Genomic DNA, 25,782 nt, shown 5'->3' on the forward strand with positions numbered 1-25,782 from the left:
GCCTCTCTATCCTGTTACAGAGGGGCAGCAAGTGTTTATTTAACTTTCTGTTCCGCATAAATATTAGTTTTAAATTAGTTGTGGAATAGGAAAGACCTGATGTAAACATTAAAGTTCGAATTTGGAACAAGGCCAATTTTGAAAGTGTTCGGCGAGCCCTGTGAAAGGCTGATTGGAATACCCTATTCACAGGTAAAAGGGATGGGTGGAAAATATAAGGCCATCAAAACGTGGTTTCAGAGAGTTCCAGAGCCAACGTGTTCCCATTAGTGAGAGGGGCAAGGCTGGTGGGTGAAGGGAGTGCTGGATGGCTAGATATATTGATGCTCTGGTCAAGGTAAGGAAGGAGGCATATGTCAGGTAAACAGAGCTGAGATCAAGTAAATCCAGAGAGGTGTATAAGGGCAGCAAGTGCATAGTCAATGGGGAAATCAGGCCAGAAAAATGTGGACATGAGATGGCTTTAGAAATAGGGTTAACGAGGCAGTGAAGAAATTCTACAAATCCTTTAATGGCAAAAGATTAACTAGGGAGAGAACAGGGCCCCTTAAAGGTCAGTAAAGTTATCTCTGTGTGGAACCACACGAGATTGGAGGGATACGAAACAAACATTTCTCCTCAGTATTTAATGTAGAGGAGGTTACAAGAGCGAGAGAATAAATAAACATTTAGTGATACATTGAAAAGTGTCGATATTACAAGGAGGTTTTTGACATTTTTGACAAATCCCTGGGACCTGATCAGTTGTATCCCAAGTGTTTGTGGGAAGCCAGAAAGGAGATTGGTCAGCATTTTGATGATGTATCTGTATCATTGATTTCCACAGGTGAGGTGTCAAAAGATGTAGGGCTGCTAACATAGTGTCATTATTTAAGAAAGTAAGGAAAAAAAAACAGGTAACTATAAATTGCTGAGCCTGATGTCAATGGAGACTAAATTGTTGGAGGGGACTTTGTGGGAAAGGATGTATGTGCATTTGGAATGACAAGGACTGATGAGGGCTTTGTACATTGGAGATCTCGTCTCACTGACTGGGTGGAATTTTTTGACGAAGTGATGAAGTTGATTGATGAAGGCAGGACAGTGGATGTTGTCTTTATGAAATTCAGTAAGAAAACTGAAATGTTCTACATGGTAGACTGGTTATCAAGGTTTGACTGCTGGGATCCAGGAAGAGCTTGCCATTTACATCCAAAATGTTCTTGAATATTGGAGACAGGCCGTGAGAGTGGACATTTATTCATTAAACTTGGAGATCTGTGACCAGTGATGTGCTGGAAAGATCAATTGGGGGTCCACTGCCTTTTGTCACTTATACAAATCATTTACATTTGTGTATATGAAGTATGGTCAGTAAGGTTGTAGATAATAACAAATTTCGCCGACCGTGAAGAATGATCTCTCAGACTATAATGGGACCTTGTTTAGGTGAGCCAAGGAGTGGCAGATAGAGTATATTTCAGTTTCATGTGAAGTGTTGCATTTTGGCAAGACAAATCAAGGCAAGACATGATAGAACTCCATAGATAGTATTGAATCCCTACAGTTAGGAAACAGGCTTTTCGGCGCATGGAGGCCACACCGACCCTCTAAACAGTATCCCACTGGACAAATCCCTACCCTATCCCTCTGAGCCTGCATTTCCCATGGCTAATCCACCTCCCCTACATAACCTTGGGTACGGTGCGCAATTTAGCATGGCCAATCTACCCTTACCTGTTTATCCTTATACGGTCAGAGTAAAACATAGCACCCGCAGGAAACTTACGCAGACACGGGGAGAATGTAACAAACTCCACAGAGCGAGTCATTCAAGGATGGAATTAAACCCAGGTCGCTGCCCTGTGAGGCAGCAAAGCTAGACTAGTGGTGCAGGTTCTCCGTTCCTTGAAATTGCTGTCACAGGTAGACAGCGCAGTGATGAAGGCATTTGGTGATTTTCCCTTTATTGGTGGGTGCTTTGAATCGAAGCATTTGCATGACATGTTAAATCTGTGCAGGATATTGGTTTGGCCACTTTTGTAATATTGCCTTTAATTCTGGTCTCCCTGCTATCGGAAAGGCGTTGTCAAACTTGAAAGGATGCAGAAGAGATTTTAAAAATGTTGCAGGTGTTGGAGGGTTAGAGTTACAGGGAGAGTTTGAACAGGCTGGGACTATTTTCAAGTGTTGAGGCTGGAGGGGACCTTAAAGAGGTTTATAAAATAATGAGGTGCATAGATAAGGTAAACAGTCAATGTCTTTTCCCAGGATAGATGAGTCCAAAATTAGAAGACAAAGGTTTAAGGTGAGAGGGGAAAGATTTAAAAAGAGAAATGAGGGACAACATTTTCACACAGAGACTCCTGTGTGTATGGATTGAACAGCCAAAAGAGGTGGTGGAGGCAGATACAGTTACACCATTTAAAAAGCATTTGGATGGATACATGCATGGGAAGTGTGTAGAGGGCGATAGGCCAAGTGCTGGCAAGGGGGACGAGATTAATTTAGGATATTTGGTGGTATGGATGACCAGACCGACCGCTCTTTTCCCTTGCTGTACATCTCTGTGAGTCTATTGACCCTTCAGTGTATAACACGGGAACAGGAGGAGGCTATTCAGCATCTGAGTTCTGCCAGTCGGCTTGTTAGCTCAATTACTGAGAGTCAAATACAAAACTACATCATTCGGAATTTGATGGAGTTTTACAGAAACAGGGGAAAGGCCTTCAGTCAAGAAAAGTTGTAAAGAACGTGAAGAGACCATTCAGTCCCTCACCTCAATTCCACAGGAGCAGCAGGTGAGCACAGAGCTATTGGAGCCTGTTACTCAGGAGCAGGAGGAGGACATGTATTTTCACGAACTTGGGATCAGGAGGGAAGCATCCAACTGCTCGAAACTGGGACACAGGAACAGGAGACTCAACTGCTCAAAACTGGGGCACAGAGAAATCTGGAGGATACTGGGGCCCGAGGATCCTGTTACACAGAAACAGGAGGAGGTGACTCAGTCCCCACCAGTATGGGACACTGGGAGAGAAGGGGAGTTTGCTTGGAACAAGAGAAATATATGAATAAGTTGCATCAGTGGTCCATTCAATCCTGCACCAACATTCACTAAAACCATGGCTGATCTGATGGTGATTCCCTCATTCCATTTTACGGAGACTGTCCTCTCTGCAACCTCTGCTCCATTTGTTGGTCATGTTGCCGACACAGATACTGTAACAACAGTCACCATGAATCATCCAGAGGGATGGGCCTCAACGGATGAGTCAGGATTTGAAAAGTCCAATCACAAGAATGAAAAGACAAAATAAAGGCATTGCCAGATTTTTAGTTCTCTCGCATTCGCAATCCAACTCACATAACCAGCCCATCCATTACATATTCAGGATGGAGCACTGTGTAGATCCAGTTAGTGTACTGCTGAATGCAACCCAGCTATATCCAGAGTGAAACTACATGCAGCCCACACCAATGCTGGATCGATAATCCTGGGCTAAATGTCCAGCATGGGGGGCTGTGCTGTCCGCACTGGTTCATTCATATATAAACCCAGGTTGTTACATTGTTCGGTAACACTGTGTTAAATCGCAGCTCAGTGTGGGGAAACTTGCAGCCAATTTTGGAACTGACAGGATGTGCAGCTCCCATCCATTTTCAGCTCCATATCTCCACTGTGCCTTGACAAGGCATGCTGCGAATGTGAAAGTCACTGCGAGGAAGAGATGTAAATGGAAACAATTTAAATACCAATAGTTCTGACTAAGGCGCGTATCACTCTAATATTTAAAGATGAAATAACTGAGACAATATCCAATGAGATTTTTTAAATGATGCAAACAAGTAAGAGGGGGGTGGTAATGTTATAGTGGTTATACTATATGCCTTCAAATAATCAATGGGAATTAGACGAACAAATATGCAGGGGGCTTGGCGAGACTTGCAGGAGCAATGGGGTTGTCATAATAGGTGATTTTAATTATCTTAACACAGATGGGGACTTCGAGAGGGTTAAGAAATTAGATGGAACGTAATTTGTTAAGTGTGTTCAGGAAAGTTTCCACAAGCAATTTTTAGAGTATCCTACTCGGGAAGGGACAAACCCGACCTACTGTTGGGAAATCGGGATGGATAGATGACGGAGGTAACGTGGGGGACCATTTTGGGAAAAGTGACCAGAGCTGTATTAATGTTAAAATAGATATGGTTGGGACAAAATTGGTCCACAGATTCAAGTTCTAAATTGGGACAAGGCGAATTTTGTTGGAATTAGGCAGGGGATTGCAGGGCTTGATTGGAGTAGTGTGTTTCCAGGTAAAAGGATCCGGGAAAGTAGTAGGGCTTCAAACGTGAGATAGCACGAGTTCAAGGTCGATATGTTTCTGTGAGGGTGAAGAGAAAGTGAAATGGAAGAGAGCACCCTGGATGACAATAGATATTGAGGCTCTGACCAGAAAGAAAGGAGGCGTCGCTCAGGTACAGGCAGCTGGGACCAAGGGAATCTCTGGAGGTACACAGGGGTAATAGGAGTTTACTGAAGAAGGAAATCAGCAGGGCTAAAGTGGGGTATGAGGTAGCCTTGGCTGAGCAGATTAGGGTGAATCCAAATTCAGTCTAGTAAAGAAAAAGAACAACTAGAGAGAGAGTACGAAGCCTTAAAATCCAAAATGGGCATGCATGTGTAAAACTTCAAGAGACAGGTGAGGTCCTCAATTTCCCCTCTGCGTTTATCAGGAAGAAAAACTTGAAGACCTGTGACCTTTGGGAGGTTAGTTGCGATTTCTTGGTACAGTCCATATCACAGTAGAGGTGCTGTTGGACATATTAGAATACACAAAGTCAGATAAATTTCTTGGTCCTGACCAGATATATCTAAGAGCACTGCACGAGGCGAGAGAATATCGTTCAGGGGCAAGGTCCCGAAAGACTGGGCAGTAGCAAATTTTGTGCCCTCATTCAGAAGGGCTGCAAAGACAAGCCTGGGAAATATGGACCAGTAAGCTTCACATCTGTTTCGGAAACCACTTGAGAAGATTCGGAGATATAAGATATGCATGCTTTTGGAAAGACAGAGTTTGACTTGGAGCAGTCAGCATAGCTTTGTGCGTGGTGGATGATGCCTGACAAATTTTGATAGAGTTTTTGAGGAAGTGACCAGGAAGGTTGACGAGGGCACGGTGGTGGACATAGTCTATATGGATTTCAGTAAAGCCTTTGATAAGGTTCCACATTGTAGACCGCTCTGGAAGGTTAGATTACATGGACTCCAATGTAAACTGGCAAATTGGCGACACAGTTGGCTTGATGTTATGAAGGAAATGGCTATGGTGGAAGTATGCTTGTCGGACTGAAGGCCTCTGACTAGTGGAGTGCCTCAGTGGTCGGTCCTGGGCCCATTGCTGTTTGTTATCTATGTCAATGATTTGGACCAGAGTGCACAACGCAACGTTAGTAGGTTTGCAGATGATTCTAAATTAGGAGACATCATTTACAGTGAGGGACATTATCAGAAATTGCAGCAGTACCCTGATCAGCTGGGGAAGTGGGCTGAGAAATAGCAAATGGAGTTTAATATAGATAAGGAAAATTTCAGAAAATCAAATCCAGGTAGGAATTTAATGACGAATGAGAGTGCCTTAAGTCGTGTACTGCATCAAAAGGTCGTTGGAGATCAGGTGCACGGTTGTCTGAAATTTGAGTCACAGATACACAGGACAGTGAAGAAGGCTGTTGGCACATTGGCCTTCATCAGGGCATTGAGTATAGAAGTTGGGACGTTATGTTGCAGTTGTACAGGATGTTGGTAAGGCTGTATTGGAGTGTTGTGCTATCTTACCAAATTCATCTCATTAGCTACACACCCTACTCCATAGTGTCCCTCTCTTACGATTCCAGCCAGATTCTCCCATCCATCATGACTGGATATACACACAGTCGCCCGGATGCTCCTGGATATTCCGTAATCCCTGACACTCGTGCCATCTTTAAAAGATCAATGGGCACATGGTTGCGCTTTCTCAGTTTGGAGCTGACCTGCACATTTTCCCCAAGCATGGCAATGAAGGGGAAATTACACTATGGTTTGTCGACAGCAGCGCGGAGGTCCTGGTGGATGTGCCAATACAAAAGGGGACGATTCTCTTCCCAGAGGGGGCCACACTACCAGATCCACCGAGCATGGGCTGAGCTCACCACCCAGCTCAGTGCAGTTTCTGGGGTCTGAAGAAATGTCCAGCAAAACAGGAAAAGCATCAATAAGCTTCCCCACTCTGTCAGGATAAGGGTCACCATATTTTCTCTGCTCCCTCACACTCACTGTATGTCTGTTATAGCACCGACCCCCGAACAAGGCTCATGCTCCACCACTCTCACTACTGCATGCAGCACCTTCCCTCTCTTTCTCTCTTGCCTTTCTAATGCCCCCCACATAGTTAGAGAATATTCTGCAGAATGTCAATTATAGAAATTTCCAGGTATTGTTCCAACATATCCCCAGTTTCAGGAAAACGGCTGTGCCCCAGTGCATAACACGTAAGATGTTGGAGGAGAGATGTACGTTTTTCAAATCACACTGAATTAAAATCCATCATGAGGTCATTCAGTACTTCAAATATGCTCCAACGTTCAATTCATTTGGGGGTGTTCTTATGGTTTTCTCAGCTCCATGTTACAGGAACGTCCAGTCATTCAACCCCCAGGTTCATGTTACCGAGCAGACGATTCTCAGACACTTCATACCATGGGTTTCTTCTAGCATGTGTTCAGAAGGCATTTCCCAAGGGGATGGTCTCTCCTTACAATATATTTCATCTGATTTATAAATTCATGCAACAGTCAGCATGCTTTCCACAGACCAATCAAAACATGCACTTATTTTATGGTTATCGATATCCAATCACAATAGTCATTCTGGTTATTTCACTTGTCTCACCTTATTGTATTCAGCCAAAGACAGCTTCCAAACACTTGTCTCTTTATAAAATATAATTTCTAGCAGAGAACATTTTTTTTTATCTCGAATCCACTTTTTCCCTTGTCATTAAAATTTCCCTTGCCCTTTTTTTGTGACTGATTCTGTGTGCAACATTACGCAGTCTCCCACTCAGATGGCTGGATGGTTGGTTCGTGATGCAGAGGGAGGACACCAGCGCAGGTTCAATTCCCCACACTGACAGAGGTGACCATGAAGGGAATGCTCTCTCAACCTCAACCCATCATCTGTGTGGTGGCCTTCAACGTAAACCACCATGAGAGTTATTTGGGACTCTAATCAATCAAGGTTAGCAAATTTAATTTTTTAACAAATTTTTTTATTGAAAAAGATATTTTTATTATTATATTAAAGCAATCACAAAACAACTCAAATAACTGAACAAAATTACACCTATGTGCATGTATATACAAAATAAGTTAAAGTCTCTAAACGGACAGAAGAAAAACAAAAATAATCAATCAATAATAAATAAATAATACGGCTTCGCATAACAAAGTGATAGCTCTCGTTCTTCGAGAACATAAACTGATACACATTCATACGTTCATAATTCTCAATATGTGATTCATTAGACAATATCGTCATGGCTATATAAAAGCCCTTCTTTGAGTGGCAGATAAGCCTGTATCGTGGTAATCCAAAAAGGGTTGCCATATCTTATATAAATCTCTGCTTTTCGGTGCACCATACTGGTCAGAATGCCCAAAGGGATATTCTCCATGACGAGCTTACAACCACCCAACACACCCGGAGGTTTTTCAGACATCCAACAAAACAGAATATTTTTCCTGGCACAGGAAGTATGTGGGAGATACTAAACGATTATTGTGCATCAGTATTTACTGTGGAAAAGGATATGGAAGATATAAAATGTAGGGAAATAGATGGTGACACCTTGCAAAATATCGATATTACAGAGGAGGAAGTGCTGGATGTCTTGAAACGGGTAAAGGTGGATAATTCCCCAGGACCTGATCAGGTGTACCCGAGAACTCTATCGGAAGCTAGAGAAGTGATTGCTGGGCCTCTTGCTGAGATATTTGTAGTATGGATAGTCACAGGTGAGGTGCCAGAAGACTGGAGGTTGGCTAACGTTGTGCCATTGTATAAGAAGGGTGTTGAGGACAACGTGTGGTTGGGGAACTGGTGCGGGAAGCAAGGTTTCAAGTTCTTGGATCACTGGGGTATATTTTATGGTAACCATAAATTCTACAAGAGAGACGGCTTGCACCTTAATAGATCAGGGATCAGCATTCTGGCAGGCAGGTTTTCTGCTGCAACACCGCTACATTTAAACTAAGTAGCGGGGGGAGGGGACAAGCTGGATGTTTAAAAAGGAAATTGAAGGGGTAGTTAGAACAAGAGAAGTCAAGAAAGACAACTGTATCAAGGAGGCACAAAACTGGAAAATGCATCATGCTTTAAAGTTGAGTGAAATAAGGGTTGAGGGGAAGGGTGAGAGCAGTAACAATTTAAAAATTCTATATATGAATGCACGAAGCATTAGACACAAGGTGGATGACCTTGAGGCTCTTTTGGAAATAGGCAGATACGATATTGTGGGGATAACTGAGACGTGGCTTCATGGGGACAGGGCCTTTGAAATGAATATTCAAGGCTACACGTGCTATCGTAAGGACAGACTGACGGGCAGAGGGGGTGGGGTGGCCTTGTTGGTAAGGGAGGATATTCAGTCCCTTGCACGGGGGGACCGAGAGTCAGGGGATGTAGAGTCAGTGTGGATAGAGCTTCGAAACACTAAGGGTAAAAAGACCCTCATGGGAGTCATCTACAAGCCCCCAAACAGTAGTCTGGATGTTGGATGTAAGTTGAATCAGGAGCTGAAATTGGCTTGTCGCAAAGATGTTTCTACAGTTGTTCTGGGGGATTTTAACATGCAGGTAGACTGGGAGAATCAGGATGGTATCGGACCTCAAGAAAGAGACTTTGTGGAGTGCCTCAGAGATGGATTTTTAGAGCAGCTGGTGCTGGAGCCGACCAGGGATAAGGCGATTCTGGATCTGGTATTGTGTAACGAACCAGAATTGGTCAGGGACCTCGAAGTGAAGGAGCCATTCGGAAGTAGTGACCATAATACAATAAGCTTCAATCTGCAATTTGAGAGGGAGTGGGTACAATCGGATATGACAATATTTCAGTTGAATAAAGGGAAATATGGAGCTATGAGGGAGCAATTGGCCAAAGTTCAATGGTGCAATACCTTAACAGGGAAGACCGTGGAGGAACAATGGCGGATATTTCTGTGTATAATGCAGAAGTTGCAGGATCAGTTCATTCCTAAAAGGAAGAAAGATCCCAGGAGGAGACATGGGCGGCCGTGGCTGACGAGGGAAGTAAAGAAACATATAAAGTTAAAAGAGAAAAAGTATAACTTAGCGAAGATAAGGGGGAAAACTGAGGACTGGGAAGCTTTTAAAGAACAACAGAGGATTAGTAAGAAGGAAATACGCAGAGGAAAAATGAGGTACGAAGGTAAACTGACCAAAAATATAAAGGAGGATAGTAAAAGCTTTTTTAGGTATGTCCAAGGAAAAAAAAAATGGTTAGGACAAAAATTGGGCCATTGAAGACAGAAACAGGGGAATATATTACTGGGAACAAAGAAATGGCAGAGGAATTAAATGGGTACTTCAGATCTGTGTTCACTGGGGAAGACACAAGCAATCTCCCTGAGGTAACAGTGGCTGAAGGACCTGAACTTAAGGGAATTTATATTTGCAAGGATTTGGTGTTGGAGAGACTGTTAGGTCTGAAGGTTGATAAGTCTCCGGGACCTGATTGCCTGCATCCCAGGGTACTGAAGGAGGTGGCTCGGGAAATCGTGGATGCGCTGGTGATTATTTTCCAGAGTTCAATAGAATCGGGGTCCGTTCCTGAGGATTGGAGGGCGGCTAATGTTGTGCCACTTTTTAAGAAGGGTGGGCGGGAGAAAGCAGGAAATTATAGACCAGTTAGTCTGAATTCAGTGGTGGGAAAGATGCTGGAGTCTATTATAAAGGATGAAATTACGGCACATCTGGATAATAGTAACAGGATAGGACAGAGTCAGCATGGATTTATGAAGGGGAAATCATGCTTGACTAATCTTCTTGAATTTTTTGAGGATGTAACTCGGAAGATGGACGAGGGAGATCCAGTGGATGTAGTGTACCTGGACTTTCAGAAAGCTTTTGATAAAGTCCCACACAAGAGGTTAGTGAGTAAAATTAGGGCGCACGGTATTGGGGGCAAAGTACTAGATTGGATAGAGAATTGGTTGGCTAATAGGAAACAAAGGGTATTGATTAACGGCTCCATTTCGGAATGGCAGGCAGTGAGCAGTGGGGTACCGCAGGGATCCGTGCTGGTACCGCAGCTTTTTACAATATATGTAAATGATATAGAAGATGGTATCAGCAATAACATTAGCAAATTTGCTGATGATACAAAGCTGGGTGGCAGGGTGAAATGTGATGAGGATGTTAGGAGATTACAGGGTGACCTGGATAAGTTTAGTGAGTGGGCAGATGCATGGCAGATGCAGTTTAATGTGGATAAATGTCTGGTTATCCACTTTGGTGGCAAGAACAGGAAGGCAGATTACTACCTCAATGGTATCAAATTAGGTAAAGGGGCTGTTCAGAGAGATCTGGCTGTTCTTGTTCACCAGTCAATGAAGGTAAGCATGCAGGTACAGCAGGTCGTGAAGAAGGCTAATAGCATGCTGGCCTTCATAACAAGAGGGATTGAGTATAGAAGCAAAGAGGAGCTTGTGCAGCTGTACAGGGCCCTGGTGAGACCACACCTGGAGTACTGTGTACAGTTCTGGTCTCCAAATTTGAGGAAAGACATTCTGGCTATTGAGGGAGTGCAGCATAGGTTCACGAGGTCAATTCCTGGAATGGCAGGATTGCATTACACGGAAAGACTGAAGCGACTGGGCTTGTATACCGTTGAGTTTAGAAGACTGAGATCGGATCTGATTGAAACGTATACGATTATGAAAGGATTGGACACTCTGGCAGGAGGAAACATATTTCCGCTGATGGGGGAGTGCCGAACCAGAGGACACAACTTAAAAATACGGGGTAGACCATTTAGGACGGAGATGAGGAGAAACTACTTCACCCAGAGAGTGGTGGCTGTGTGGAATGCTCTGCCCCAGAGGGCAGTGGAGGCCCAATCTCTGGATTCATTTAAGAAAGAATTGGATAGAGCTCTTAAAGATAGTGGAGTCAAGGGTTATGGAGATAAGGCTGGAACAGGATACTGATTGGGAATGATCAGCCATGGTAATATTGAATGGCGGTGCAGGCTCGAAGGGCTGAATGGCCTACTCCTGCATCTATTGTCTATTGTCTATTGTCTAAGCCAGGGAACTATAGACCAGTGACCCTGACGTTGGTGGTGGGCAGGTTGTTGGAGGGAGTCCTGAGTGAAAGGATGTGCATGTATTTGGAAAGGCAAGGACTGATTAGGGACAGTCAACATGGTTTTGTGCGTGAGAAATCATGTCTCACAAACTTGATTGAGTATTTTGAGAAAGTAACAAAGAGGATTGATGAGGGCCGAGGTGTAGATGTGATCTATACGGATTTCAGTAAGGGTTTTCATGAGGTTCCCAATGGGAGACTGAATGGCATGGTTAGATCTCATGGAATAGAGGGAGAACTAGCCATAAGATACAGAACTGGCTCAAAGGTAGAAAGACAGGGTGGTGGTGGAGGGTTGTTTGTCAGACTGGAGGCCTGTGACAAGTGCAGCGCCACAAGGATCGGTGCTGGATTCACTAACTTTTGTCATTGTCGTAAATGATTTGGATGTGAGCATAAGAGCTAAAATTAGTAAGTTTGCAGATGACTCGAAAATTGGAGGTGGAGTGGAGAGCAAAGAGGGTCACCTCAGATTGACCAAATGGCCAATGGACTGAGAAGTGGCAGATGGAGTTTAATTCAGATAAATGCGAGGTGCTGCATTTTGGGAAAGAAAATCATAGCAGGACTTATGCACTTATTGGTAAGGTCTCAGGGAGTGTTGCTTAACAAAGAGACCTTGGAGCACAGGTTCATAGCTTCTTGAAAGTGGAGTCGCAGGTAGATAGGATAGTGAAGAAGGCGTTTCGTTTATTGGTCAGAGTATTGAGTACAGGAGTTGTAAGATCATGTTGCGGCTGTACAGGACACTGGTTAGGCCAGTGTTGAAATATTCCTTGCAATTCTGGTCTCCTTCCTATTGGAAAGATGTTGTGAAACTTGAAAGGGTTCAGAAAAGATTTACAAGGATGTTGCCAGGGTTGGAGGATTTGAGCTATAGGGAGAGGCTGAACAGACTGGGGCTGTTTTCCCTGGAGCGTCGGAGGCTAAGGGGTGACCTTATTGAGGTTTACAAAATTATGAGGGGCATGGATAGGGTAAATCGGTAAAGTCTTTTCCCTGGGATCGGGGAGTTAGAACGAGAGGGTATAGGTTTAGGGTGAGTGGGGAAAGATATAATAGAGAACTACGGGGCAACTATTTCACACAGAGAGTGGCACGTGTATGGAATGATCAACCAGGTGATGTCGGGAAGGCTGATGCAAGTGCAACATATAAGAGGCATTTGGATGGGTAAATGAATAAGAAGGGTTTGGAGGCTTATGGGCCAGGTGCTGAAGAAAGGAAGACCCCCGAGGATTGTGCTTCTTACATGCCAATCTCACTTTAAAATGTTGGTCTCAAAATCCTGTCTGAGACCCGTGCATTAAGGCTGGAAACTTTGCTGCCTTCTGTTGCCAAAGAGGACCAAACATGCTTTATACAGGGCCGCAGATCTTTACTCAATATGATCCAAGAGTGTTAACAACAATCTGTCCATGGATTATTGATCTCTTTAGATGAGGGAAGGTATTTGATTGGGTTGAGTAGCCAGATCTCTTCTGTACATTACAACGTTTTGTTATCGCAAAGTTTTTATCAAGTGGGTGAGTGACCTTTACCGCGATCCTCTGGCTGCAGTTCTCACTAATGGTGTGCCAACCAGTAATATTAATTTTTCTCCAGGCAGCCGACAAGGTTGACACCTTTTGCCATTGTTGTTTACATTGGGGATTGAGCCACTGACGGAGGCCATCCGTAGGGATGCCACCATATCCTGCCCCAGAGGTGGGATCGAAGACATGAGCCTCTACTAAGGATGGAGGGAGGGGTTTGTGACTGTATGAGTGACGGAACACGTTAAACATCAGCCCTGACAATAAGTTTATAAATTATTTATAAAACTCACTGGGAAATCTGTCAGGAACATGCACCCTTACATTCTGAAGCTGCTTCACACCCTCCTGCGCTGACAATGGTGCATTAAGGCACAACACCTATTCAGGGGTTACTCCTGGAAGACCCAGGTTCTTGAAAAATGACTCCATCTTAATCCAACTATCCTCAAAATGTTCAGTCTGAAATAATTCGGTGAAACATCTCGGACAGGAGACATTAATCTTTTTGGAATTGAAGGTAAGGATCCCAATACCTTCCCTAATTGAGGTAATGGCGTAAGAGGGGCGATCGTTTTCCTGGCAAGATAGGCTAAATACTTGCCTGGCTTATCAGCATGTTCAAAAAGCCTTTGTTTTGCAAAAGTAAGTTCCTTCTTGGCTGTCTGTGTGAGCGTGGAATTCACTGTAGGCCGAAGCGTTGTTATCATCTGCAGCTTAGCCACGAAGGGCAATCACAGAATGTACTTTCGGCCGCCCTCAGCTTTGCCTCAAACCAGCGTTCCTGCTCCCCCTTCCACAATATCATAAGGAATGATTATTCCCTTGGCATAAGCCGTAGCTATTTACCATAGCGTGGATGAGTTACTAGTTGAATCTGAATTAATGGCTAAGAAAGACCTGAATAATTGCAGTAGTCAGCACAGTGGCACAATGGTTCACACTGCTGCCCCTCAGCGCCAGAGACCCGGGTTTAATTCCTGTCTCAGGTGACTGTTTGCGTGGAGTTTACACGTTCTCCCTGTGTCTGCGTGGGTTTCCTCCCACAGTCCAAACATGTGCAGGTTCGGTAAATTGGCCATGCTTGATTGCTTGTAGGGTTAGGGGTAAATGTGGGTGGGTGTGGACTTTTTGAGCCGAATGGCCTGTTTCTACACTGTAAGTAATCTCATCTAACTTCTCAATTAACCAACTAAACTTAAGAATAAAGGGATACATTCGCTAGTGCCTCGAATCTATTATATTGCCCTTAATCTTCATCAATAAGTATACTGCTTCAAGGTCAGAAACGGTAATATTCCCAATTGTGTAGGATGCCACCGAATCTAAGATTGTTGCAGGAATGGAGAAGATATCAACCCTCGTCTGGCATTTATGCCGGTTAAAGAAGAAAATAAAATCCCTACTTGTGATTTGGATCTGCCACCAGACATCCACCACCTCTCGTTCTGCACACATATCTACTAATTGCTTACATTATAATGAGTGTGTTGGGGCAACTTTGGACATTCTGTCCACCGCGGGGTCCATAAGACTTTTGAAAACTTCCACAATAATGTACCACGATGCAAGATAACTGAATTTGGAAAATGCATCTACCAGGAATTTAAGAGGGTACGCTCGGAGTGCCGGGGGGGTGGGGGGGGGGGGGTGGGGGGTGTGGGGGTGGGGGGTGGGGGGGGGAGCAATAAGCATTCAAAATACTATTTTCTTTACTATAGATCAAGGCTTTTGTTATTATGAGCCTCCCGTGAGTGTCAAATACAATCTAGTAGGTTAAATGGAAGATTCTTTTTATCCATTATGGCTTCTCCCTTTCTCGTAATATGAAAAGGGGAGAAATAAACCCGATCAAGCCCGACCTGCTGCAATATCAAATGTTCCTTGTCATCAAGATGCAACTCCTGCAATAGGACAACATCCACCCTCTCGTTTTAAGGCTAGAACATAATTTTTCCTCTTTTCTGGCCAATGGCTCACCTTAATGCTCCAGGTAGACCATTAGAGCACATCATTACTCAGAACACACTGTCGCAACATTTGAACTCGAGAGAGGAAGAACACGAATTACTGATCATTAATAAACAAAATTCGGAGATGCCGGTGTTGGACTGGGGAGTACAAAGTTAAAAATCACACAACACCAGGTTATAGTCCAACAGGTTTAATTGGAAGTACACTAGCTTTCGGAGCGAAGCTCCTTCATCAGGTGAATGCCGGAGGAAAGATCACAGAAGCGCTTCACAGGAGGCTCCCAAGCACTGAGGATATCACTAGAAAGGGGACGAAACGTTTGCAACAAAAATTCCCAGCTCGGCGAACAGAACCACAACATTTTAAGTAAATGGCTGGGATGAAGTGGGTTAGGGAACCAATTTGCCCGTGCTGTGATGCAGAGCCCAACAAAGAAGACCTTTCAGATCACCACCATCTTGTATTTCCCCTTAACATTTTATCGATATTATCATTTCATTTTGCATTATGTTCCTGGATGTACTGGAGCAGTGTGATTTTTTACCACTGTCAGCATTTCCCCAACACTGCACACTCCTGCCATTCCTCGATAATCCTTGACTCCGTTATTATTTATGAACCTTCTGTCTGTGCCTCAAACATATTCAATATCTCTGCCTCCAATGCTCTAGCAAGGAAGAGAGTTCCAAATACTCTCACCATTGAGAAAACAAAAAATAAATTCATCTGTGTGAGAGATTATTTTTGCCTCCTTACCTGAGAAAGGAGAAAATTAAATTGGAAGCAGTTCGGAGATGTTTCACTTCATGTATTCCAGGAATGTTGGTCTTATATTATGAAGGCTTTAACAGGTTACTCTTGGAATGAGAGGCGATCTTATTGAAACATACAAAACCTAGAGGAGAGTGATCAGATAGATAAACACTGGGTGTTTGTATAGTCCAAACTTCTTGTTGTTTTTATTGAATCTCCACAGCGTGGAAGCAGGACATTCCGTCCATCAAGTCCACATTGATCCTCGGAACAGTATCCCCCCCGGACCTCCCCCCTTACTCTGTCCATGTAACCCTGCATTTCCCATGACTAATCTATCTAACCTACACATCCCTGGGCACTATGGGCAATTTAGCATGGCCAATCGCTCTAAGGACAATGGGAGGAAACCCGCACAGACATGGGGAGAATATTCAAAATCCACATAGAGGGTTGCCATAGGTTGGAACTGAACGCAGCTACTTGGTAACGGGAGGTATCAGTGCTAACCACGTATCCACCGTTAGTTCTATTAGTTAGTTCCGTTAGTTTTATTAGTTACTTGTGGCTAACTAAAGAAATCTGCCTGACTTGTTCCTGTCACTGAACCTGACTCGGTCTGAGAACGTTATCATCGGCCATATCACCAACCTGGTTACATTTAAAATGTGGTGTCAGCAGTGGAGGAATGGGACAAGAAAAGGAAACAGTGACACCCTCCGACATCCGTCAGAGCAGGAATTAGCATAAATCCACAAAGTGGGATTTCAGTCAAGTGGGAATTCTCTTTCCCAGAAGTTTGGGTGGCTGGACCTTTTGTATTAGATCGAAGCTGGCTTTGTCTGATTTTCCATGGACAGGTGAATCAGGGATAATGGAGCATGGAAAGAAAAGTGCAGCTGGGATCACAATGAGATGAGCCATGAACTTATTTACTGGTGGAGTAGTGTGAAAGGGCCGAATAGCCCACTATTGTCCCTCAACCCTATGTTCTGATGTTCCATTCAGCCCTCGGACATGCTACACAGGAGCAGATCGAGGCCACTCTGATGGTTAGGTGTAGTTTTGGAAATGTACTTGGAAAATCCAGGCTTGATCAGGAAGTAACCACCACCGCCACCCCCCAGTCCCTGTTTCCAGGCTTCCCCTCTCTGTAACTTCTGCTCCAGATGTGGGTCATGTTGCAGACCCAGATACGCTGGGAATACAACCCCATACCCCCCACCCAGGGTTAAAACAACAAATCCTCTGCTCTCCCTGGATACAACATTGTACAATACGATTTTCAGGAAAATAACCCGTTACTTTCCAAAAGCATAACATGTGAAATGAATAAATAGGAACAGGAGTAGGTCAATCGGCCCCTCAAGCTAACCCTGTCATTTAATAAGGACATGGCTGATCTACTCCAGGGCTCAACTCCACTCTCTTGCCGACTCCTTGTATCCCTCCACACCTCTCCGAGTTAGGGAATTCCAGACATTCGCTACCTTCAGAGAGAAATCATGACTCTGCATCTCAGATTGAAATCGATGTTCCTTATTCGGTATCTATATCATCGAGTTCGACACTTTGCTCAAGAATGGAAAAACACTTCTCAACATCTACCTTCTCCAATCCCTTCTATGTCCTGCAGGTTTCAGCAGTATCACTCCTCATTCATTTAAACCCCAATGAATTATCGCCTCACCATCTTCGAGATTCTCAATAACACAAGCCTTTCTTCCCAGGAAACCGCCTCATGTACCAACCAAGCTACTTGCTGCATCATCATGCTGACTTTATGTTTTATACAAGGAAGACTTCAAACCCTTTGTACTGTTCCTTTTCTGGAAGTCTTCTCCATTAAGTAACAGCCTGCCTTTTGATCCTCAGTGTTATCCTCAAACTCGGATGTGTGTTGCAGTCAGCACCCTCCTTCAGGCTATCAGTATAGATTGTAAATAACTGATGCCGTCAGACTGATATTTGTGGTCCTCCAGCAGATACACCTTTACCATAAAGATCCATTAATCCTGACTGTCCGATTTATGTGTTAAACAATCATCATCCCATGTTAATACAGTACCCGACGTCCTGGAGCTCCTGTTTTGTGTAAGAACATTTGTTTTGTAAAACCTTGTGGAAAATCTCTGGAAAGCCTCGTGTCCACCAGATCCCCTTTATCAAGTCCACTTCTTACGTTTACAGGCGTCTCCAGAAATACTTTGCATGATTTTACAGGGCAAAATATCATTTCCCTTTCACAAAACCACCCTGACTCTGCGTGAAGCTTTTCAAAATGTCCATGCTTGCCAGGTTTTCCAAACTATGCTAGTCCCATCTGTTTTCATTAGGTCCATGGGCTTCTAAATGTTTCCCATTCATATGTTTGTCCAAATGAGTTTTAAATGTTGTAGCTGTCCTTGCAACTCCCACTCTTCCTCTGGAAGTTCATTGCATACCCAAAACCCCCTCTGTGTAAAAAAGCTGCCCTTTAGTCCCTTTTAAATCTACCCTCTTTCAACTTAAACCTATTCCCTCTATGTTTGGATTCCCCTACCCTTTGGAAAAGACCTTGTCTATTCACCCTATCCATAACACTCTTGATTTTATATGCTTCTATAATGTCATTCCTCAACATCCTACACTCCATCTGATGCTAACTTCAAGAACAAGCGTTTAAAAATAAGCACTGCAAAACTGAAACAATATTAAAAATGACAGGTAACCAACACTCAGCCCAAACGTCATACTGTGATTTGTTTTTCTCCATATTACAATACTAAGGCAGCATGAAACGCTCACTAGTGCCAATAAGAAGTCAAGCACCTGAATTCCTTTGTCTAAAGGGGGTAATGATCACGACAGTGAAAACGTTTCTGTAGCCAGATTTATATAATACCACATGGTCCACATTCTCCCTCCTGGCCTCCGTATGACTTTGTGTGGTTGTGTCTTATTTATCTTGCATTCAATAGAGAGAACCCCTTTCCTCCATTCAAAGCTTAAATTCGACCCGTTATACAGAATCTTCTCGTTCACCGCTGCTAAAAGCCCGTTTTTCCTTTGCCACACCCTCTTTTCTCTGTCACCCATCCTCCACATCTGGCAAGGGATTAAAAGACCATTTTGCAATTGTATTCAGTTTAGAAGAATTGTCACACTGGACTGGAAACGCTAACTCTGTTTCTCTTTCTCTGCAGACGTTGACAGACCTGCTGAGTTTCTCCAGAAATGAATCGGCACAGAACAATTTTTTAATTCAACAAATAATTATGGATACTGGAAATGAAAATTTAAAAAACAACTTTATAGAAGTTTCTTTGGACCTAATATTTTAACTCTACATTCACTCCAGAAAATTCTGCAGCATCTTTCACAATTTCTTCAGCAATTTCTGTTTTTGAACAATTTCCAACGACATATTGTCAAAGATGCCCAAACATCCTGTCCACCATAGAGCGCCATACACTGGGAACTGAAGAGTAAGGCATGGTGACAAGGCTGGCACCACTGATACTGCAGTGCCCTGATTCATGGTCAAGGAGAAAAACAGAAGGAAACACATTCATTTCAAATACAGAAGATGGCACTACTGAAAGCAAACGTTTTAGATTAGTACCTTAAATGGATATTGTTTATGTAACAAATTGGAGGTGTGACACCAAGGAAAGACTTCCAGCAGAATGAGAAAATGAAAATTGAAGTATTTCCGCAACAGAAATCAGAGTAGGTCACTGAATACAGGGCTGTTGGGTGAATGAGTCTCGGTGTGAACTGGGTGGGGGGGAGGGGGACAGTCAGTAGAATTGAATTGTAGATATTGCAGCTAAAACTTGGTTATTATCTGATGCGGTAGATTTCAATGACAACCTGTAACGTTTCCCCCAGGGAAGTCCACCCGTCTACTATTTCCATCAAGCTGATCCATTGGTCAGTGACGAGTGTGGGTGAACATGGTCGGGTCGGAATCACGTGCACCTAAACCTGATGACAATCCATTAAAGCTACCGCACTTGACTGGTTACACTACAAACAGGAGGACTAACATCTGATACAGAGAGAGAGATGATCCCAAGACTAACACATCAGATCTAAGCTCTGTCGTCCTGTCAAATCCATGCATAAAAGTTGATGAACCATTAAACTACTTACTGGAAGAGAGGACTCCACAAATATCTCCATCCTAAATAATGGAACAGCCCGGTGCATCCATGTAAAAGATGCAGTATCTGCACCATCCTCAGCCAGAAGTTTTGAGTCGATTACCCACCTCACCCTCACTATGATGCCCGCAGAATTACAGATGCCCGTCTTCAACCAATTCAATTTACTGCACGTGACATGAAGCAACAGCTGGACACTGTAGATACGACAAAGGCATTGGCCCTGACACCATTCCTGCAATAGGACTGAGGATGTTTGCTACACAACAAGCCGTGTACCTGAAGAAGCTGTTTCATTCCAGCTCCAACTCTGACAACTCCCTGGCAATGTGGGTAATTACTCAACTATGTCCCATTCCCTAAGAAGGGAATAATTACAATCAGACCAATTACCACGCCCTCACTCCCATCACGATAATCAAATTGGTTGGGGTTATTTTTGATAGAGCTGTCACACAGCACAGAAATAATCGGTTCAGTGTGGTTTCCGATAGGCCCCCATGTGGAGATGGTGATGTTGTAGCATTGTCATTGGATTGTTAATCCATACCAGGATAATTCTCTGGCAACTGGTACAATTTAAAAACAATTAATAAAATATCAAGATCTAATATCTGGTGTCAGTAATAGTGATCTTGTGTTCACTGTCGATTATAGATGTCGATCTCCTTACCCAGTGTACTTTCAGGAAGTGAATCCCCATTGCTTTCCTGTCTGGCCTAAAAGTGACTCCAGACACACAGACATGTGATACACTCTTCAATGGTCTCTGAAACGGCCAAGGAAGGCACTCAATTGTATCAAACTGCTCTGAGGTCTTAAAGGATAAACCTGGAGAGAACAACCGGCACCAGCTTCGTTATCAGAAAAGGGAATGGGAAACACAATCCTGTTGACCCTGCAGAGACCTCCTTCCTAACAGCTGAGAGCTTGTGACAACATTTACAGAGCTTTCCCACACACTGCACAGAAGCATCGGGAAAGGAATATGTCATACAGCTGATTGAGCTTTATCTATTCTATTTAATGGCCGAAAATCTCCTCAACGCAGTTTTCCCCATACAATATACATATCCCTTAATATGTTTAAACATTGTGAAACATAAAATGAGAACTGCTGTAGTCCATTCAGCCCATCAGTTTTGCCCCTCCATTCTATGTACAGGCAATTCACTGATAATGCATGTTGATTAAATACATTTCGGCTGCAATGCAATTCATGAACCTTTTTCTAAAAAGTGAACTGGCGTTCACTGTGACGCGATTCCTTGTCGGGCACCAGCTGAACAGCAAATCCTACCTCAGAAACCCTCTGTCTACAAAAGGTACAATCAATGTGTTCAGCAAAAACAGGAATGCAATTGAATCTGCAGGCTTTGAATCTGAGCCTGAAACTGGGAATTGTAGTCTATATTTCGAAAGAACTTTATTTCAAACTGTGGGGAGAATCTTGGAGAGAACTGGAATTCGGCATCAGCATCACATGGTCAGTCAGCCCCCGTGCGCTTTCTGGTGAAGATTGTGGTGAAAGGTACAGTGCACCAGTGAGTGACTGCAGTGTGAAAGCGTTACATTTACAGCACTGTTCCATTACAACATGTAATTTAAAATTTATTTAGACTGTCCTATTGTGTGTTAGATCAAATTTAATTATTGGTTTTTACTGTATTTTTGGGGGGTTCACAACTTACCTTCTTTTTTCCATAGACCCCATTATTAATATTGTACAATTTTGTACAACACGGGTTGCACAGAAACACAGTTATTGCGTTATTGGAGAACAACTTGGAATGATAGCTGATTTTCTATCTTCACACCATACTCCTGCTCTCTCCCTATCCCTTTAGTTTCCAGAAATCCTTATTTATATTCAGCCACTTGATTTCCACAGCCTGATCTGGGAGAGAGTACCCCTGGTTCGCAAGTCTCCGAGTGCAGACATTTATTCTCATCTCAATGCAAAGTGGCCTGTCTGTACCTAATATTGTGGCCCCTTGTTTTAGACGTCCCAGCCACAGGAATTACCATCCCTGCTTCTAATCTGTCTCGCCCTGTCAGAGTGTTATATATTTTCACTGAGATTTCCACTAATTTTCATAAACCCCATTGAATACAGGTCCAGTTACCCCAAACTCTGCTGCCACAACAAGTCTATCATCCCAGTCATCAGTCTGGTCATCCTTTGGTGCTCTCCCTCAATGTCAGGTTTGTCATCTGTAAGGAAAAGAGACCAAAACTGCACACAATGCTGCACAATGTTCGAGACGCGGTCTCACTAAGGCCCTGTACAGCTGCAGTAAGATACATTGACTCCTGTACTCAAATCACCCTGAAATGAAGCTGAATACCGCATTTTTCTTCCTTTCTGCTTAATGCTCCTGCAATATTGCTTTATGTGGTTGGTGTACAGGGAGATCCAGATTCCTTTCAAAGTTACAGTTCCCCACTTGCTGGGCCTACATACAATGGTCAGTGTGCCAATGCCATTCCCAGTATTGACTTCTGCCCTCAGAATTCACTGCCCTACATGGACTCGGAGAGCTACGCAGAAATAAACAAAAATGCAGCTTAAGTTCATTTATAGTGCAACATTTTTCAACCACTCCTTTTTCAAATGAGAGGCTGCCAGTCCATTGTTCCCATCAAAGTACACAACATCTCATCTCTCCCATTGCTCTCCATCTGCCACATATTTGCACAGTCACTCCACTTGTCTCAGTCACCTTGGAGCTTTTTTTATATCCGCCTCATCCACTCACAGGCTGACATTGTTTAGTGCTGTCAGCAGACTTGGGAGTGTTGCATTTGCGCCCCTCACCCAAAGATATGATGTGTATTGGGAATAGCTGGAGCCCAAGACACGATCCGTACAATATCCTCCAAGCCTTCCATATAAAAATAAAACATGGTTTTATTCCTACTCACTGTTTCCTGCCAGCTCTCCCTTCTAAATCTATGACCATATATTAGCCCGACTCCCATAGGATTCGAATTTGCACAATAGGCTTGGGGCTTTATCAAAAATCTTTCTGATAATCCACAGGCATGGCCTTGATACCTCCTACATAATTTTACTAAAAGCCACTTTATCAAATATGATACCCATTTCATAAATCTCTGTTGACTTTGTCTATGCCCATTAATTTCAGTCCAATACTGTCTCTAAACTGTTTAGTTGCTATTTACATTCTATTCCCCTTTTCTCACAAGACGGAAATTCCCTAGTATTGCTAGGAAGTTTTCTTTTTTGTTTTGTTTTCTTCTGTGAAGGCATAACTAAAGTATTTGCTCCATAGTTCTGCTATTTCCCGGTCCTCAATTATCTGGTATCAGACTGTAAGAAATCTGCAACATTTTTCTCTTAATTTTGCCATTGACATATTTCCAGAAAATATTACAAGTTCTCTCTTATCAACTTTATTAAGATAATCTTCAGAAACCCATCAATTCCTACCTTAAGCTACTCAATGATTGACCTTCCACAGCCATACAATCACATAAGCACAGACTCTGTACTACCAGAAATACAGCACAGTCTGCATTCGGCCCACTTTCCAACACAAGACCTTAGCCGTGAATCTTAAAGCATTTGAAGTGCACAACAGTGTCATTTCTAATGGTTTGAGGTTAGCATGACAACTCCACTCACAAGAAGTGCATTCCAGACCCCAACACGCTCTGGTTGAAAAACAATTCTCAAATCTTCACTAAACCGTAAATCCTTCACTTTTAAAGTGTGACCCTTTGAGTAACAGCAACAGCTGCTGTCTATCTATCCTGTCCATGTACCTTGTAATCCTATCCTTCTGAATCACAGACCTCGCAGCCGTCTCTCCTCCAAACTAAACAACCTGAGGGTATCCAGCCTCTCTCCATAGCTGATATGCTCCATCCAAGGGAATATCTCTGCACCGCCACCACTCCAATCACATCCTTCCTGTAATGTCGTTCCCAGAACTACACACAGTTTTCCACCTTGCCCTCACCAAAGTTCCACATAGTTCTTATAATCTATGCCTCCATTAATAAAGTATTTACAATCCCCTAGCCTTTCCCAGATTGTGTATTAACCTGTGCAGACACATTCAGCGGTGTCTGGAGAAGCACCCTCTGTGTTTTCTAGTGTGCTGCCATACATTGAGTACTCCCCTGACCTTATCCTTCTTCCAAAGTGCATCACTTCATATTTATCAGGGTTGCATTCCATCTGCCATTGATCCACCCATCTGACCATTCCATCAGTATCTACCTGTAACATAAGGCCTTCCTCCTCACTGCAAACCACCCGGCCAATCTTTGTATCAAATCCAAACTTATTTATTACACACCCCACCCCTCCTCCATATTCACAGCTGCATCATTTATGAACACCACAAATAATAAGGATAACAATCTCTCAACATCAGTTACATCACCTGGTTGTGCACGTTGATGAAGCAGCAGTGTTTCGAAAGCTAGTGCTGCTGAATAAACCTGTTAGACTATGGTCTGGTGTTATGCTATTTTTAGATTTGTCCACCGCAACCCAACACTAGCACCTCCGAATCACAAATAATAAGGGACCCAGCACTGATGTCCGTGGTACAGCATTGGACACCAGCCTCCAGTCACACAAACAGCCTTCTACCACTCCCCTCTTTCTCCTACTACTAAAGTTGATTTAGATGCAACTTGGCAAGTTACGAATGAGTCCAACGAGTTCACTGGTTATTCTGTTCCGCTTGACACACGTGTAGATTATCTGGGGATTCTCTGTAATCTTGTCCATAAGACCATAAGACATAGGAGCGGAAGTAAGACCATTTGGCCCATTGAATCTACTCCGCCATTCAATCATGGCTGATGGGCATTTCAACTCCACTTACCCGCATTCTCCCCGTAGCCCTTAATTCCTTGTCACATCAAGAATTTATCAATCTCTGCCTTGAAGACATTTAGTGTCCCGGCCTCCACTGCACTCTGTGGCAATGAATTCCACAGGCCCACCACTCTCTGGCTGAAGAAATGTCTCCGTATTTCTGTTCTGAATTTACCCCTTCTCATTCTAAGGGTGTGTCCACTGGTCCTAGTCTCCTCGTCTAACGGAAACAATTTCCTAGCTTCCACCCTTTCCAAGCCATGTATTATCTTGTAAGTTTCTATTAGATCTCCCCTTAATCTTCTAGACTCCAATGAATACAATCCCAGGATCCTCAGCCGTTCCTCATATGTTAGACCTACCATTCCAGGGATAATCAGTGTGAATCTCCGCTGGACACGCTCCAGTGCCAGTATGTCCTTATTGAGGTGTGGGGACCAAAACTGGACACTGTACTCCAAATGTGGCCTAACCAGAGCTCTGTACAGTCTCAGTAGTACAACGGTGATTTTATATTCCAACCCTCTTGAGATTATTGACAACATTGCATTCGCTTTTTAAATCCCGGACGCAAACTGCATGTTTACATTTAGAGAATCCTCAACTAGCACTCCCAGATCCCTCTGTACTTTGGCTTTACGAATTTTCTCACCGTTTAGAAAGTCGTCCATGTTTGTATTCTTTTTTCTTTTTTTCTTTTGTCCTGCCTTGCCCTTGTTTTTGTCAGTCCCCTCCACGCACAGAATTTCCTTCTTATTGCAGTCTTCAATGGTTTGTCCCTTATCCTGTCATTATTTGCCTTGAATGTGAATTAGACAGCCTGATAAATTTCCTGTTAAAATCCAACTTTCTGTATGTTTTGTGAGTTTTATAAGTTCACAGTGACCCACCGCTGATTCGTTGAAACTCTAGAGAACACAGGCCGAGTTTCCTCATCACGCAATCTCGCCATCTGTGGGATTTATCTGGATAATGTCCATTACACTTCCTTTGTGGTCAGTAAATTCTTTCTTAGATGTGGTCACCAAAACTGTCCTCAATACTCCAGGTACAGTCTCAACAACACTCTGTGAAACTGCTTCAACATGTCTTTACATCCATA

This window comes from Chiloscyllium punctatum, chromosome 19 (assembly GCF_047496795.1).
Source record: "Chiloscyllium punctatum isolate Juve2018m chromosome 19, sChiPun1.3, whole genome shotgun sequence".
In the NCBI taxonomy this organism is placed as follows: domain Eukaryota; kingdom Metazoa; phylum Chordata; class Chondrichthyes; order Orectolobiformes; family Hemiscylliidae; genus Chiloscyllium; species Chiloscyllium punctatum.